This window comes from Amblyomma mixtum, chromosome 1 (genome assembly GCF_055824585.1).
Source record: "Amblyomma mixtum isolate Tamu chromosome 1, ASM5582458v1, whole genome shotgun sequence".
In the NCBI taxonomy this organism is placed as follows: Eukaryota; Metazoa; Arthropoda; class Arachnida; order Ixodida; family Ixodidae; genus Amblyomma; species Amblyomma mixtum.
The window spans coordinates 115,002,920-115,020,663 of NC_143012.1; positions in this window are offsets into that span (position 1 = coordinate 115,002,920).

A 17,744-nucleotide genomic window follows, 5' to 3' on the forward strand; every position below is an offset into this window, starting at 1 on the left:
CGAAACTCCGAAACTCCAAAACTAAAAAATTCCGAAACTCCACAACCGTGAACCTCCAAAACTCTGAAACTCCAAATCTCCGGAACTCCAAAACTCCAAAAATCCGAAACTCTGAAAATTCGAAACTCCAAAACACCAAAACTCCAAAACTCCGAAACTCCAAAACTCAAAAATTCCAAAACTCCACAACCCTGAACCTCGAAAACTCTGAAACTCCAAAACTCCGAAACTCCAAAACTCCAAAACTCCGAAACTGCAAAACTCCAAACTCCGAAACTCCAAAACTCAAAAATTCCGAAATTCCACAACCCTGAACCTCGAAAAGTCTGAAACTCCAAAACTCCGAAACTCCGAAACTCCAAAACTCCAAAAATCCGAAACTCTGAAAATCCGAAACTCTGAAAATTCGAAACTCCAAAACACCAAAACTCCAAAACTCCGAAACTCCAAAACTCAAAAATTCCGAAACTCCACAACCCTGAACCTCGAAAATTCTGAAACTCCAGAACTCCGAAACTCCAAAACTCCAAAACTCCGAAACTCCGAAACTGCAAAACTCCAAAACTCCGAAACTCCGGAACTCCGAAACTCCAAAACTCAAAAATTCCGAAATTCCACAACCCTGAACCTCGAAAAGTCTGAAACTCCAAAACTCCGAAACTCCGAAACTCCAAAACTCCAAAATCCGAAACTCTGAAAATTCGAAACTACAAAAATTCCAAACCTGCAATTCTCCAAAACTCCGAAACTCCGAAACTCAAAAACTCAAAAATTCCGAAACTCCACAACCCTGAACCTCCAGAACTCTGAAACTCCAAAACTCCGAAACTCCGAAACTCCAAAACTCCAAAAGTGCAAAAATCCAAAACTAAAAAACTCAAAAACTCCAAAACTCCAAAGCTCCAAAACTCCAACACTCCAAAACTCCGACACTCCAAAACTACAAAACTACAAAATTCCGACACTCCAAGACTCCGAATCTCCAAAACGCCGAAACTCCAAATCTCGAAAACTCCAAAACTCCAAAAATCCGAAACTGAAAATTCGAAACTCCAAAACTCCAAAACCGCAAAACTCCAAAACTCCGAAACTCCGAAACTCCAAAACTCAAAAATTCCGAAACTCCACAACCCTGAACCTCCAAAACTCTGAAACTCCAAATCTCCGGAACTCCAAAACTCCAAAAATCCGAAACTCTGAAAATTCGAAACTCCAAAACACCAAAACTCCAAAACTCCGAAACTCCAAAACTCAAAAATTCCGAAACTCCACAACCCTGAACCTCGAAAACTCTGAAACTCCAAAACTCCGAAACTCCAAAACTCCAAAACTCCGAAACTGCAAAACTCCAAACTCCGAAACTCCGGAACTCCGAAACTCCAAAACTCAAAAATTCCGAAATTCCACAACCCTGAACCTCGAAAAGTCTGAAACTCCAAAACTCCGAAACTCCGAAACTCCAAAACTCCAAAAATCCGAAACTCTGAAAATCCGAAACTCTGAAAATTCGAAACTCCAAAACACCAAAACTCCAAAACTCCGAAACTCCAAAACTCAAAAATTCCGAAACTCCACAACCCTGAACCTCGAAAACTCTGAAACTCCAGAACTCCGAAACTCCAAAACTCCAAAACTCCGAAACTCCGAAACTGCAAAACTCCAAAACTCCGAAACTCCGGAACTCCGAAACTCCAAAACTCAAAAATTCCGAAATTCCACAACCCTGAACCTCGAAAAGTCTGAAACTCCAAAACTCCGAAACTCCGAAACTCCAAAACTCCAAAATCCGAAACTCTGAAAATTCGAAACTACAAAAATTCCAAACCTGCAATTCTCCAAAACTCCGAAACTCAAAAACTCAAAAATTCCGAAACTCCACAACCCTGAACCTCCAGAACTCTGAAACTCCAAAACTCCGAAACTCCGAAACTCCAAAACTCCAAAAGTGCAAAAATCCAAAACTAAAAAACTCAAAAACTCCAAAACTCCAAAGCTCCAAAACTCCAACACTCCAAAACTCCGACACTCCAAAACTACAAAACTACAAAATTCCGACACTCCAAGACTCCGAATCTCCAAAACGCCGAAACTCCAAATCTCGAAAACTCCAAAACTCCAAAAATCCGAAACTGAAAATTCGAAACTCCAAAACTCCAAAACCGCAAAACTCCAAAACTCCGAAACTCCGAAACTCCAAAACTCAAAAATTCCGAAACTCCACAACCCTGAACCTCCAAAACTCTGAAACTCCAAATCTCCGGAACTCCAAAACTCCAAAAATCCGAAACTCTGAAAATTCGAAACTCCAAAACACCAAAACTCCAAAACTCCGAAACTCCAAAACTCAAAAATTCCGAAACTCCACAACCCTGAACCTCGAAAACTCTGAAACTCCAAAACTCCGAAACTCCAAAACTCCAAAACTCCGAAACTGCAAAACTCCAAACTCCGAAACTCCGGAACTCCGAAACTCCAAAACTCAAAAATTCCGAAATTCCACAACCCTGAACCTCGAAAAGTCTGAAACTCCAAAACTCCGAAACTCCGAAACTCCAAAACTCCAAAAATCCGAAACTCTGAAAATCCGAAACTCTGAAAATTCGAAACTCCAAAACACCAAAACTCCAAAACTCCGAAACTCCAAAACTCAAAAATTCCGAAACTCCACAACCCTGAACCTCGAAAACTCTGAAACTCCAGAACTCCGAAACTCCAAAACTCCAAAACTCCGAAACTCCGAAACTGCAAAACTCCAAAACTCCGAAACTCCGGAACTCCGAAACTCCAAAACTCAAAAATTCCGAAATTCCACAACCCTGAACCTCGAAAAGTCTGAAACTCCAAAACTCCGAAACTCCGAAACTCCAAAAATCCAAAATCCGAAACTCTGAAAATTCGAAACTACAAAAATTCCAAACCTGCAATTCTCCAAAACTCCGAAACTCCGAAACTCCAAAACTCAAAAATTCCGAAACTCCACAACCCTGAACCTCCAAAACTCTGAAACTCCAAAACTCCGAAACTCCGAAACTCCAAAACTCCAAAAGTGCAAAAATCCAAAACTAAAAAACTCAAAAACTCCAAAACTCCAAAGCTCCAAAACTCCAACACTCCAAAACTCCGACACTCCAAAACTACAAAACTACAAAATTCCGACACTCCAAGACTCCGAATCTCCAAAACGCCGAAACTCCAAAACTCCAAAAATCCGAAACTGAAAATTCGAAACTCCAAAACTCCAAAACCGCAAAACTCCAAAACTCCGAAACTCCGAAACTCCAAAACTCAAAAATTCCGAAACTCCACAACCCTGAACCTCCAGAACTCTGAAACTCTGAAACTCTGAAACTCTGAAACTCCAAAACTCCGAAACTCCGAAACTCCGACACTCCAAAACTACAAAACTGCAAAATTCCGAAACTCCAAGGCCCCGAATCTCCAAAACGCCAAAATTCCAAATCTCCGAAACTCCAAAACTCCGAAAATCCGAAACTCTGTAAATTCGAAACTCCAAAACTCCAAAACACTGAAACTCCGAAACTCCAAAATTCAAAAATTCAGAAACTCCACAACCCTGAACCTCGAAAACTCTGAAACTCCAAAACTCCGAAACTCCGAAACTCCAAAACTCCAAAACTCCGAAACTGCAAAACTCCAAAACTCCGAAACTCCGAAACTCCGGAACTCCGAAACTCCAAAACTCCAAAACTCAAAAATTCCGAAACTCCACAACCCTGAATCTCCAAAACTCCGAAACTCCAAAACTCCAAAAGTGCAAAAATCCAAAACTCCAAAACTCCAAAACTCCACAAACCCGAATCTCCACAACTCCGAAACTCCAAAAATCCATACCTCCAAAAATCAAAAATTCCAAAACACGAAAACTCCAATAATTCGAAACTCCGACACTCCAAAACTCCAAAACTACAAAATTCTGGAACAAAACCCTGAATATCCAAAAATCCATACCTCCAAAGCTCCAAAAATCCAAAACTCCAAAACTCCAAACCTCCAAAAGTGCAAAAATCCAAAACTCCAAAACTCAAAAATCCAAAACTTAAAAACTCCAAACTCCAAAAATCCAAAACTCAAAAATCCAAAACTTAAAAACTCCAAACTCCAAAAATCCGAAACTCAAAAATTTCAAAACTCCAAAACTCTAAAACTCTAAAACTCCAAAACTCCAACACTCCGAAACTCCGACACTCCAAAACCACAAAACTACAAAATTCCGAAACTCCAAGACCCCGAATCCCCAAAACGCCGAAATTCCAAATCTCCGAAACTCCAAAACTCCAAAAATTTGAAACTCTGAAAATTCGAAACTCCAAAACTCCAGAACACCAAAACTCCAAAACTGCAAAACTCCAAAACTCCGAAACTCCGAAACTCCAAAACTCAAAAATTCCGACACTCCACAACCCTGAATCTCCAAAACTCTGAAACTCCAAAACTCCGAAAGTCCGAAACTCCTAAACTCCAAAACTCCAAAACTACAAAATTCCGAAACTCCAAGATTCCGAATCTCGAAAACGCCAAAAGTCCAATTCTCCAAAACTCCAAAACTCCAAAAATCCTAAACTCTGAAAATTCGCAACTCCAAAACTCCAAAACTCCAAAACTGCAATACTCCAAAACTCCGAAACTCCGAAACTCCAAAACTCCAAAACTCCAAAAATCCGAAACTCTGAAAATTCGAAACTCCAAAACTCCAAAACTGCAATTCTCCAAAACTCCGAAACTCCGAAACTCCAATACTCAAAAATGCCGAAACTCCACAACACTGAACCTCCAAAACTCTGAAACTCCAAAACTCCGAAACTCCGAAACTCCAAAACTCCAAAAGTGCAAAAATACAAAAACTCCAAAACTCCAAAGCTCCAAAGCTCCAAAACTCCAACACTCCAAAACTCCGACGCTACAAAACTACAAAACTACAAAATTCCGAAACTCCAAGATTCCGAATCTCGAAAACGCCAAAACTCCAATTCTCTGAAACTCCAAAACTCCAAAAATCCGAAACTCTGAAAATTCGAAACTCCAAAACTCCAAAATTCCAAAACTTCAATACTCCAAAACTCCGAAACTCCGAAACTCCAAAACTCAAAAATTCCGGAACTCCACAACCCTGAACCTCCAAAACTCTGAAACTCCAAAACTCCGAAACTCCGAAACTCCAAAACTCCAAAAGTGCAAAAATCCAAAACTAAAAAACTCAAAAACTCCAAAACTCCAAAGCTCCAAAACTCCAACACTCCAAAACTCCGACACTCCAAAACTACAAAACTACAAAATTCCGACACTCCAAGACTCCGAATCTCCAAAACGCCGAAACTCCAAATCTCGAAAACTCCAAAACTCCAAAAATCCGAAACTGAAAATTCGAAACTCCAAAACTCCAAAACCGCAAAACTCCAAAACTCCGAAACTCCGAAACTCCAAAACTAAAAAATTCCGAAACTCCACAACCCTGAACCTCCAAAACTCTGAAACTCCAAATCTCCGGAACTCCAAAACTCCAAAAATCCGAAACTCTGAAAATTCGAAACTCCAAAACACCAAAACTCCAAAACTCCGAAACTCCAAAACTCAAAAATTCCGAAACTCCACAACCCTGAACCTCGAAAACTCTGAAACTCCAAAACTCCGAAACTCCAAAACTCCAAAACTCCGAAACTGCAAAACTCCAAACTCCGAAACTCCGGAACTCCGAAACTCCAAAACTCAAAAATTCCGAAATTCCACAACCCTGAACCTCGAAAAGTCTGAAACTCCAAAACTCCGAAACTCCGAAACTCCAAAACTCCAAAAATCCGAAACTCTGAAAATCCGAAACTCTGAAAATTCGAAACTCCAAAACACCAAAACTCCAAAACTCCGAAACTCCAAAACTCAAAAATTCCGAAACTCCACAACCCTGAACCTCGAAAACTCTGAAACTCCAGAACTCCGAAACTCCAAAACTCCAAAACTCCGAAACTCCGAAACTGCAAAACTCCAAAACTCCGAAACTCCGGAACTCCGAAACTCCAAAACTCAAAAATTCCGAAATTCCACAACCCTGAACCTCGAAAAGTCTGAAACTCCAAAACTCCGAAACTCCGAAACTCCAAAACTCCAAAATCCGAAACTCTGAAAATTCGAAACTACAAAAATTCCAAACCTGCAATTCTCCAAAACTCCGAAACTCCGAAACTCCAAAACTCAAAAATTCCGAAACTCCACAACCCTGAACCTCCAAAACTCTGAAACTCCAAAACTCCGAAACTCCGAAACTCCAAAACTCCAAAAGTGCAAAAATCCAAAACTAAAAAACTCAAAAACTCCAAAACTCCAAAGCTCCAAAACTCCAACACTCCAAAACTCCGACACTCCAAAACTACAAAACTACAAAATTCCGACACTCCAAGACTCCGAATCTCCAAAACGCCGAAACTCCAAATCTCGAAAACTCCAAAACTCCAAAAATCCGAAACTGAAAATTCGAAACTCCAAAACTCCAAAACCGCAAAACTCCAAAACTCCGAAACTCCGAAACTCCAAAACTCAAAAATTCCGAAACTCCACAACCCTGAACCTCCAGAACTCTGAAACTCTGAAACTCTGAAACTCTGAAACTCCAAAACTACAAAACTGCAAAATTCCGAAACTCCAAGGCCCCGAATCTCCAAAACGCCAAAATTCCAAATCTCCGAAACTCCAAAACTCCGAAAATCCGAAACTCTGTAAATTCGAAACTCCAAAACTGCAAAACACTGAAACTCCGAAACTCCAAAATTCAAAAATTCAGAAACTCCACAACCCTGAACCTCGAAAACTCTGAAACTCCAAAACTCCGAAACTCCGAAACTCCAAAACTCCAAAACTCCGAAACTGCAAAACTCCAAAACTCCGAAACTCCGAAACTCCGGAACTCCGAAACTCCAAAACTCAAAAATTCCGAAACTCCACAACCCTGAATCTCCAAAACTCCGAAACTCCAAAACTCCAAAAGTGCAAAAATCCAAAACTCCAAAACTCCAAAACTCCACAAACCCGAATCTCCACAACTCCGAAACTCCAAAAATCCATACCTCCAAAAATCAAAAATTCCAAAACACGAAAACTCCAATAATTCGAAACTCCGACACTCCAAAACTCCAAAACTACAAAATTCTGGAACAAAACCCTGAATATCCAAAAATCCATACCTCCAAAGCTCCAAAAATCCAAAACTCCAAAACTCCAAACCTCCAAAAGTGCAAAAATCCAAAACTCCAAAACTCAAAAATCCAAAACTTAAAAACTCCAAACTCCAAAAATCCAAAAATCCAAAACTCAAAAATCCAAAACTTAAAAACTCCAAACTCCAAAAATCCGAAACTCAAAAATTTCAAAACTCCAAAACTCAAACTCTAAAACTCCAAAACTCCAACACTCCGAAACTCCGACACTCCAAAACCACAAAACTACAAAATTCCGAAACTCCAAGACCCCGAATCCCCAAAACGCCGAAATTCCAAATCTCCGAAACTCCAAAACTCCAAAAATTTGAAACTCTGAAAATTCGAAACTCCAAAACTCCAGAACACCAAAACTCCAAAACTGCAAAACTCCAAAACTCCGAAACTCCGAAACTCCAAAACTCAAAAATTCCGACACTCCACAACCCTGAATCTCCAAAACTCTGAAACTCCAAAACTCCGAAAGTCCGAAACTCCTAAACTCCAAAACTACAAAATTCCGAAACTCCAAGATTCCGAATCTCGAAAACGCCAAAAGTCCAATTCTCCAAAACTCCAAAACTCCAAAAATCCTAAACTCTGAAAATTCGCAACTCCAAAACTCCAAAACTCCAAAACTGCAATACTCCAAAACTCCGAAACTCCGAAACTCCAAAACTCCAAAACTCCAAAAATCCGAAACTCTGAAAATTCGAAACTCCAAAACTCCAAAACTGCAATTCTCCAAAACTCCGAAACTCCGAAACTCCAATACTCAAAAATGCCGAAACTCCACAACACTGAACCTCCAAAACTCTGAAACTCCAAAACTCCGAAACTCCGAAACTCCAAAACTCCAAAAGTGCAAAAATACAAAAACTCCAAAACTCCAAAGCTCCAAAGCTCCAAAACTCCAACACTCCAAAACTCCGACGCTACAAAACTACAAAACTACAAAATTCCGAAACTCCAAGATTCCGAATCTCGAAAACGCCAAAACTCCAATTCTCTGAAACTCCAAAACTCCAAAAATCCGAAACTCTGAAAATTCGAAACTCCAAAACTCCAAAATTCCAAAACTTCAATACTCCAAAACTCCGAAACTCCGAAACTCCAAAACTCATAAATTCCGAAACTCCACAACCGTGAACCTCCAAAACTCTGAAACTCCAAATCTCCGGAACTCCAAAACTCCAAAAATCCGAAACTCTGAAAATTCGAAACTCCAAAACACCAAAACTCCAAAACTCCGAAACTCCAAAACTCAAAAATTCCGAAACTCCACAACCCTGAACCTCGAAAACTCTGAAACTCCAAAACTCCGAAACTCCAAAACTCCAAAACTCCAAAACTGCAAAACTCCAAACTCCGAAACTCCGGAACTCCGAAACTCCAAAACTCAAAAATTCCGAAATTCCACAACCCTGAACCTCGAAAAGTCTGAAACTCCAAAACTCCGAAACTCCGAAACTCCAAAACTCCAAAAATCCGAAACTCTGAAAATCCGAAACTCTGAAAATTCGAAACTCCAAAACACCAAAACTCCAAAACTCCGAAACTCCAAAACTCAAAAATTCCGAAACTCCACAACCCTGAACCTCGAAAACTCTGAAACTCCAGAACTCCGAAACTCCAAAACTCCAAAACTCCGAAACTCCGAAACTGCAAAACTCCAAAACTCCGAAACTCCGGAACTCCGAAACTCCAAAACTCAAAAATTCCGAAATTCCACAACCCTGAACCTCGAAAAGTCTGAAACTCCAAAACTCCGAAACTCCGAAACTCCAAAACTCCAAAATCCCAAACTCTGAAAATTCGAAACTACAAAAATTCCAAACCTGCAATTCTCCAAAACTCCGAAACTCCAAAACTCAAAAATTCCGAAACTCCACAACTCTGAACCTCCAAAACTCTGAAACTCCAAAACTCCGAAACTCCGAAACTCCAAAACTCCAAAAGTGCAAAAATCCAAAACTAAAAAACTCAAAAACTCCAAAACTCCAAAGCTCCAAAACTCCAACACTCCAAAACTCCGACACTCCAAAACTACAAAACTACAAAATTCCGACACTCCAAGACTCCGAATCTCCAAAACGCCGAAACTCCAAATCTCGAAAACTCCAAAACTCCAAAAATCCGAAACTGAAAATTCGAAACTCCAAAACTCCAAAACCGCAAAACTCCAAAACTCCGAAACTCCGAAACTCCAAAACTAAAAAATTCCGAAACTCCACAACCCTGAACCTCCAAAACTCTGAAACTCCAAATCTCCGGAACTCCAAAACTCCAAAAATCCGAAACTCTGAAAATTCGAAACTCCAAAACACCAAAACTCCAAAACTCCGAAACTCCAAAACTCAAAAATTCCGAAACTCCACAACCCTGAACCTCGAAAACTCTGAAACTCCAAAACTCCGAAACTCCAAAACTCCAAAACTCCGAAACTGCAAAACTCCAAACTCCGAAACTCCGGAACTCCGAAACTCCAAAACTCAAAAATTCCGAAATTCCACAACCCTGAACCTCGAAAAGTCTGAAACTCCAAAACTCCGAAACTCCGAAACTCCAAAACTCCAAAAATCCGAAACTCTGAAAATCCGAAACTCTGAAAATTCGAAACTCCAAAACACCAAAACTCCAAAACTCCGAAACTCCAAAACTCAAAAATTCCGAAACTCCACAACCCTGAACCTCGAAAACTCTGAAACTCCAGAACTCCGAAACTCCAAAACTCCAAAACTCCGAAACTCCGAAACTGCAAAACTCCAAAACTCCGAAACTCCGGAACTCCGAAACTCCAAAACTCAAAAATTCCGAAATTCCACAACCCTGAACCTCGAAAAGTCTGAAACTCCAAAACTCCGAAACTCCGAAACTCCAAAACTCCAAAATCCGAAACTCTGAAAATTCGAAACTACAAAAATTCCAAACCTGCAATTCTCCAAAACTCCGAAACTCCAAAACTCAAAAATTCCGAAACTCCACAACCCTGAACCTCCAAAACTCTGAAACTCCAAAACTCCGAAACTCCGAAACTCCAAAACTCCAAAAGTGCAAAAATCCAAAACTAAAAAACTCAAAAACTCCAAAACTCCAAAGCTCCAAAACTCCAACACTCCAAAACTCCGACACTCCAAAACTACAAAACTACAAAATTCCGACACTCCAAGACTCCGAATCTCCAAAACGCCGAAACTCCAAATCTCGAAAACTCCAAAACTCCAAAAATCCGAAACTGAAAATTCGAAACTCCAAAACTCCAAAACTGCAAAACTCCAAAACTCCGAAACTCCGAAACTCCAAAACTCAAAAATTCCGAAACTCCACAACCCTGAACCTCCAGAACTCTGAAACTCTGAAACTCTGAAACTCTGAAACTCCAAAACTACAAAACTGCAAAATTCCGAAACTCCAAGGCCCCGAATCTCCAAAACGCCAAAATTCCAAATCTCCGAAACTCCAAAACTCCGAAAATCCGAAACTCTGTAAATTCGAAACTCCAAAACTGCAAAACACTGAAACTCCGAAACTCCAAAATTCAAAAATTCAGAAACTCCACAACCCTGAACCTCGAAAACTCTGAAACTCCAAAACTCCGAAACTCCGAAACTCCAAAACTCCAAAACTCCGAAACTGCAAAACTCCAAAACTCCGAAACTCCGAAACTCCGGAACTCCGAAACTCCAAAACTCAAAAATTCCGAAACTCCACAACCCTGAATCTCCAAAACTCCGAAACTCCAAAACTCCAAAAGTGCAAAAATCCAAAACTCCAAAACTCCAAAACTCCACAAACCCGAATCTCCACAACTCCGAAACTCCAAAAATCCATACCTCCAAAAATCAAAAATTCCAAAACACGAAAACTCCAATAATTCGAAACTCCGACACTCCAAAACTCCAAAACTACAAAATTCTGGAACAAAACCCTGAATATCCAAAAATCCATACCTCCAAAGCTCCAAAAATCCAAAACTCCAAAACTCCAAACCTCCAAAAGTGCAAAAATCCAAAACTCCAAAACTCAAAAATCCAAAACTTAAAAACTCCAAACTCCAAAAATCCAAAAATCCAAAACTCAAAAATCCAAAACTTAAAAACTCCAAACTCCAAAAATCCGAAACTCAAAAATTTCAAAACTCCAAAACTCAAACTCTAAAACTCCAAAACTCCAACACTCCGAAACTCCGACACTCCAAAACCACAAAACTACAAAATTCCGAAACTCCAAGACCCCGAATCCCCAAAACGCCGAAATTCCAAATCTCCGAAACTCCAAAACTCCAAAAATTTGAAACTCTGAAAATTCGAAACTCCAAAACTCCAGAACACCAAAACTCCAAAACTGCAAAACTCCAAAACTCCGAAACTCCGAAACTCCAAAACTCAAAAATTCCGACACTCCACAACCCTGAATCTCCAAAACTCTGAAACTCCAAAACTCCGAAAGTCCGAAACTCCTAAACTCCAAAACTCCAAAACTACAAAATTCCGAAACTCCAAGATTCCGAATCTCGAAAACGCCAAAAGTCCAATTCTCCAAAACTCCAAAACTCCAAAAATCCTAAACTCTGAAAATTCGCAACTCCAAAACTCCAAAACTCCAAAACTGCAATACTCCAAAACTCCGAAACTCCGAAACTCCAAAACTCCAAAACTCCAAAAATCCGAAACTCTGAAAATTCGAAACTCCAAAACTCCAAAACTGCAATTCTCCAAAACTCCGAAACTCCGAAACTCCAATACTCAAAAATGCCGAAACTCCACAACACTGAACCTCCAAAACTCTGAAACTCCAAAACTCCGAAACTCCGAAACTCCAAAACTCCAAAAGTGCAAAAATACAAAAACTCCAAAACTCCAAAGCTCCAAAGCTCCAAAACTCCAACACTCCAAAACTCCGACGCTACAAAACTACAAAACTACAAAATTCCGAAACTCCAAGATTCCGAATCTCGAAAACGCCAAAACTCCAATTCTCTGAAACTCCAAAACTCCAAAAATCCGAAACTCTGAAAATTCGAAACTCCAAAACTCCAAAATTCCAAAACTTCAATACTCCAAAACTCCGAAACTCCGAAACTCCAAAACTCAAAAATTCCGAAACTCCACAACCGTGAACCTCCAAAACTCTGAAACTCCAAATCTCCGGAACTCCAAAACTCCAAAAATCCGAAACTCTGAAAATTCGAAACTCCAAAACACCAAAACTCCAAAACTCCGAAACTCCAAAACTCAAAAATTCCGAAACTCCACAACCCTGAACCTCGAAAACTCTGAAACTCCAAAACTCCGAAACTCCAAAACTCCAAAACTCCGAAACTGCAAAACTCCAAACTCCGAAACTCCGGAACTCCGAAACTCCAAAACTCAAAAATTCCGAAATTCCACAACCCTGAACCTCGAAAAGTCTGAAACTCCAAAACTCCGAAACTCCGAAACTCCAAAAATCCGAAACTCTGAAAATCCGAAACTCTGAAAATTCGAAACTCCAAAACACCAAAACTCCAAAACTCCGAAACTCCAAAACTCAAAAATTCCGAAACTCCACAACCCTGAACCTCGAAAACTCTGAAACTCCAGAACTCCGAAACTCCAAAACTCCAAAACTCCGAAACTCCGAAACTCCGAAACTGCAAAACTCCAAAACTCCGAAACTCCGGAACTCCGAAACTCAAACTCAAAAATTCCGAAATTCCACAACCCTGAACCTCGAAAAGTCTGAAACTCCAAAACTCCGAAACTCCGAAACTCCAAAACTCCAAAATCCGAAACTCTGAAAATTCGAAACTACAAAAATTCCAAACCTGCAATTCTCCAAAACTCCGAAACTCCGAAACTCCAAAACTCAAAAATTCCGGAACTCCACAACCCTGAACCTCCAAAACTCTGAAACTCCAAAACTCCGAAACTCCGAAACTCCAAAACTCCAAAAGTGCAAAAATCCAAAACTAAAAAACTCAAAAACTCCAAAACTCCAAAGCTCCAAAACTCCAACACTCCAAAACTCCGACACTCCAAAACTACAAAACTACAAAATTCCGACACTCCAAGACTCCGAATCTCCAAAACGCCGAAACTCCAAATCTCGAAAACTCCAAAACTCCAAAAATCCGAAACTGAAAATTCGAAACTCCAAAACTCCAAAACCGCAAAACTCCAAAACTCCGAAACTCCGAAACTCCGAAACTCCAAAACTCAAAAATTCCGAAACTCCACAACCCTGAACCTCCAAAACTCTGAAACTCCAAATGTCCGGAACTCCAAAACTCCAAAAATCCGAAACTCTGAAAATTCGAAACTCCAAAACACCAAAACTCCAAAACTCCGAAACTCCAAAACTCAAAAATTCCGAAACTCCACAACCCTGAACCTCGAAAACTCTGAAACTCCAAAACTCCGAAACTCCAAAACTCCAAAACTCCGAAACTGCAAAACTCCAAACTCCGAAACTCCGGAACTCCGAAACTCCAAAACTCAAAAATTCGGAAATTCCACAACCCTGAACCTCGAAAAGTCTGAAACTCCAAAACTCCGAAACTCCGAAACTCCAAAACTCCAAAAATCCGAAACTCTGAAAATCCGAAACTCTGAAAATTCGAAACTCCAAAACACCAAAACTCCGAAACTCCGAAACTCCAAAACTCCAAAATCCGAAACTCTGAAAATTCGAAACTACAAAAATTCCAAACCTGCAATTCTCCAAAACTCCGAAACTCCGAAACTCCAAAACTCAAAAATTCCGAAACTACACAACCCTGAACCTCCAAAACTCTGAAACTCCAAAACTCCGAAACTCCGAAACTCCAAAACTCCAAAAGTGCAAAAATCCAAAACTAAAAAACTCAAAAACTCCAAAACTCCAAAGCTCCAAAACTCCAACACTCCAAAACTCCGACACTCCAAAACTACAAAACTACAAAATTCCGACACTCCAAGACTCCGAATCTCCAAAACGCCGAAACTCCAAATCTCGAAAACTCCAAAACTCCAAAAATCCGAAACTGAAAATTCGAAACTCCAAAACTCCAAAACCGCAAAACTCCAAAACTCCGAAACTCCGAAACTCCAAAACTCAAAAATTCCGAAACTCCACAACCCTGAACCTCCAGAACTCTGAAACTCTGAAACTCTGAAACTCTGAAACTCCAAAACTCCGAAACTCCGAAACTCCGACACTCCAAAACTACAAAACTGCAAAATTCCGAAACTCCAAGGCCCCGAATCTCCAAAACGCCAAAATTCCAAATCTCCGAAACTCCAAAACTCCGAAAATCCGAAACTCTGTAAATTCGAAACTCCAAAACTCCAAAACACTGAAACTCCGAAACTCCAAAATTCAAAAATTCAGAAACTCCACAACCCTGAACCTCGAAAACTCTGAAACTCCAAAATTCCGAAACTCCGAAACTCCAAAACTCCAAAACTCCGAAACTGCAAAACTCCAAAACTCCGAAACTCCGAAACTCCGGAACTCCGAAACTCCAAAACTCCAAAACTCAAAAATTCCGAAACTCCACAACCCTGAATCTCCAAAACTCCGAAACTCCAAAACTCCAAAACTCCACAAACCCGAATCTCCACAACTCCGAAACTCCAAAAATCCATACCTCCAAAAATCAAAAATTCCAAAACACGAAAACTCCAATAATTCGAAACTCCGACACTCCAAAACTCCAAAACTACAAAATTCTGGAACAAAACCCTGAATATCCAAAAATCCATACCTCCAAAGCTCCAAAAATCCAAAACTCCAAAACTCCAAACCTCCAAATGTGCAAAAATCCAAAACTCCAAAACTCAAAAATCCAAAACTTAAAAACTCCAAACTCCAAAAATCCAAAAATCCAAAACTCAAAAATCCAAAACTTAAAAACTCCAAACTCCAAAAATCCGAAACTCAAAAATTTCAAAACTCCAAAACTCTAAAACTCTAAAACTCCAAAACTCCAACACTCCGAAACTCCGACACTCCAAAACCACAAAACTACAAAATTCCGAAACTCCAAGACCCCGAATCCCCAAAACGCCGAAATTCCAAATCTCCGAAACTCCAAAACTCCAAAAATTTGAAACTCTGAAAATTCGAAACTCCAAAACTCCAGAACACCAAAACTCCAAAACTGCAAAACTCCAAAACTCCGAAACTCCGAAACTCCAAAAGTGCAAAAATACAAAAACTCCAAAACTCCAAAGCTCCAAAGCTCCAAAACTCCAACACTCCAAAACTCCGACGCTACAAAACTACAAAACTACAAAATTCCGAAACTCCAAGATTCCGAATCTCGAAAACGCCAAAACTCCAATTCTCTGAAACTCCAAAACTCCAAAAATCCGAAACTCTGAAAATTCGAAACTCCAAAACTCCAAAATTCCAAAACTTCAATACTCCAAAACTCCGAAACTCCGAAACTCCAAAACTCAAAAATTCCGAAACTCCACAACCGTGAACCTCCAAAACTCTGAAACTCCAAATCTCCGGAACTCCAAAACTCCAAAAATCCGAAACTCTGAAAATTCGAAACTCCAAAACACCAAAACTCCAAAACTCCGAAACTCCAAAACTCAAAAATTCCGAAACTCCACAACCCTGAACCTCGAAAACTCTGAAACTCCAAAACTCCGAAACTCCAAAACTCCAAAACTCCGAAACTGCAAAACTCCAAACTCCGAAACTCCGGAACTCCGAAACTCCAAAACTCAAAAATTCCGAAATTCCACAACCCTGAACCTCGAAAAGTCTGAAACTCCAAAACTCCGAAACTCCGAAACTCCAAAAATCCGAAACTCTGAAAATCCGAAACTCTGAAAATTCGAAACTCCAAAACACCAAAACTCCAAAACTCCGAAACTCCAAAACTCAAAAATTCCGAAACTCCACAACCCTGAACCTCGAAAACTCTGAAACTCCAGAACTCCGAAACTCCAAAACTCCAAAACTCCGAAACTCCGAAACTCCGAAACTGCAAAACTCCAAAACTCCGAAACTCCGGAACTCCGAAACTCAAACTCAAAAATTCCGAAATTCCACAACCCTGAACCTCGAAAAGTCTGAAACTCCAAAACTCCGAAACTCCGAAACTCCAAAACTCCAAAATCCGAAACTCTGAAAATTCGAAACTACAAAAATTCCAAACCTGCAATTCTCCAAAACTCCGAAACTCCGAAACTCCAAAACTCAAAAATTCCGGAACTCCACAACCCTGAACCTCCAAAACTCTGAAACTCCAAAACTCCGAAACTCCGAAACTCCAAAACTCCAAAAGTGCAAAAATCCAAAACTAAAAAACTCAAAAACTCCAAAACTCCAAAGCTCCAAAACTCCAACACTCCAAAACTCCGACACTCCAAAACTACAAAACTACAAAATTCCGACACTCCAAGACTCCGAATCTCCAAAACGCCGAAACTCCAAATCTCGAAAACTCCAAAACTCCAAAAATCCGAAACTGAAAATTCGAAACTCCAAAACTCCAAAACCGCAAAACTCCAAAACTCCGAAACTCCGAAACTCCAAAACTCAAAAATTCCGAAACTCCACAACCCTGAACCTCCAAAACTCTGAAACTCCAAATGTCCGGAACTCCAAAACTCCAAAAATCCGAAACTCTGAAAATTCGAAACTCCAAAACACCAAAACTCCAAAACTCCGAAACTCCAAAACTCAAAAATTCCGAAACTCCACAACCCTGAACCTCGAAAACTCTGAAACTCCAAAACTCCGAAACTCCAAAACTCCAAAACTCCGAAACTGCAAAACTCCAAACTCCGAAACTCCGGAACTCCGAAACTCCAAAACTCAAAAATTCGGAAATTCCACAACCCTGAACCTCGAAAAGTCTGAAACTCCAAAACTCCGAAACTCCGAAACTCCAAAACTCCAAAAATCCGAAACTCTGAAAATCCGAAACTCTGAAAATTCGAAACTCCAAAACACCAAAACTCCGAAACTCCGAAACTCCAAAACTCCAAAATCCGAAACTCTGAAAATTCGAAACTACAAAAATTCCAAACCTGCAATTCTCCAAAACTCCGAAACTCCGAAACTCCAAAACTCAAAAATTCCGAAACTACACAACCCTGAACCTCCAAAACTCTGAAACTCCAAAACTCCGAAACTCCGAAACTCCAAAACTCCAAAAGTGCAAAAATCCAAAACTAAAAAACTCAAAAACTCCAAAACTCCAAAGCTCCAAAACTCCAACACTCCAAAACTCCGACACTCCAAAACTACAAAACTACAAAATTCCGACACTCCAAGACTCCGAATCTCCAAAACGCCGAAACTCCAAATCTCGAAAACTCCAAAACTCCAAAAATCCGAAACTGAAAATTCGAAACTCCAAAACTCCAAAACCGCAAAACTCCAAAACTCCGAAACTCCGAAACTCCAAAACTCAAAAATTCCGAAACTCCACAACCCTGAACCTCCAGAACTCTGAAACTCTGAAACTCTGAAACTCTGAAACTCCAAAACTCCGAAACTCCGAAACTCCGACACTCCAAAACTACAAAACTGCAAAATTCCGAAACTCCAAGGCCC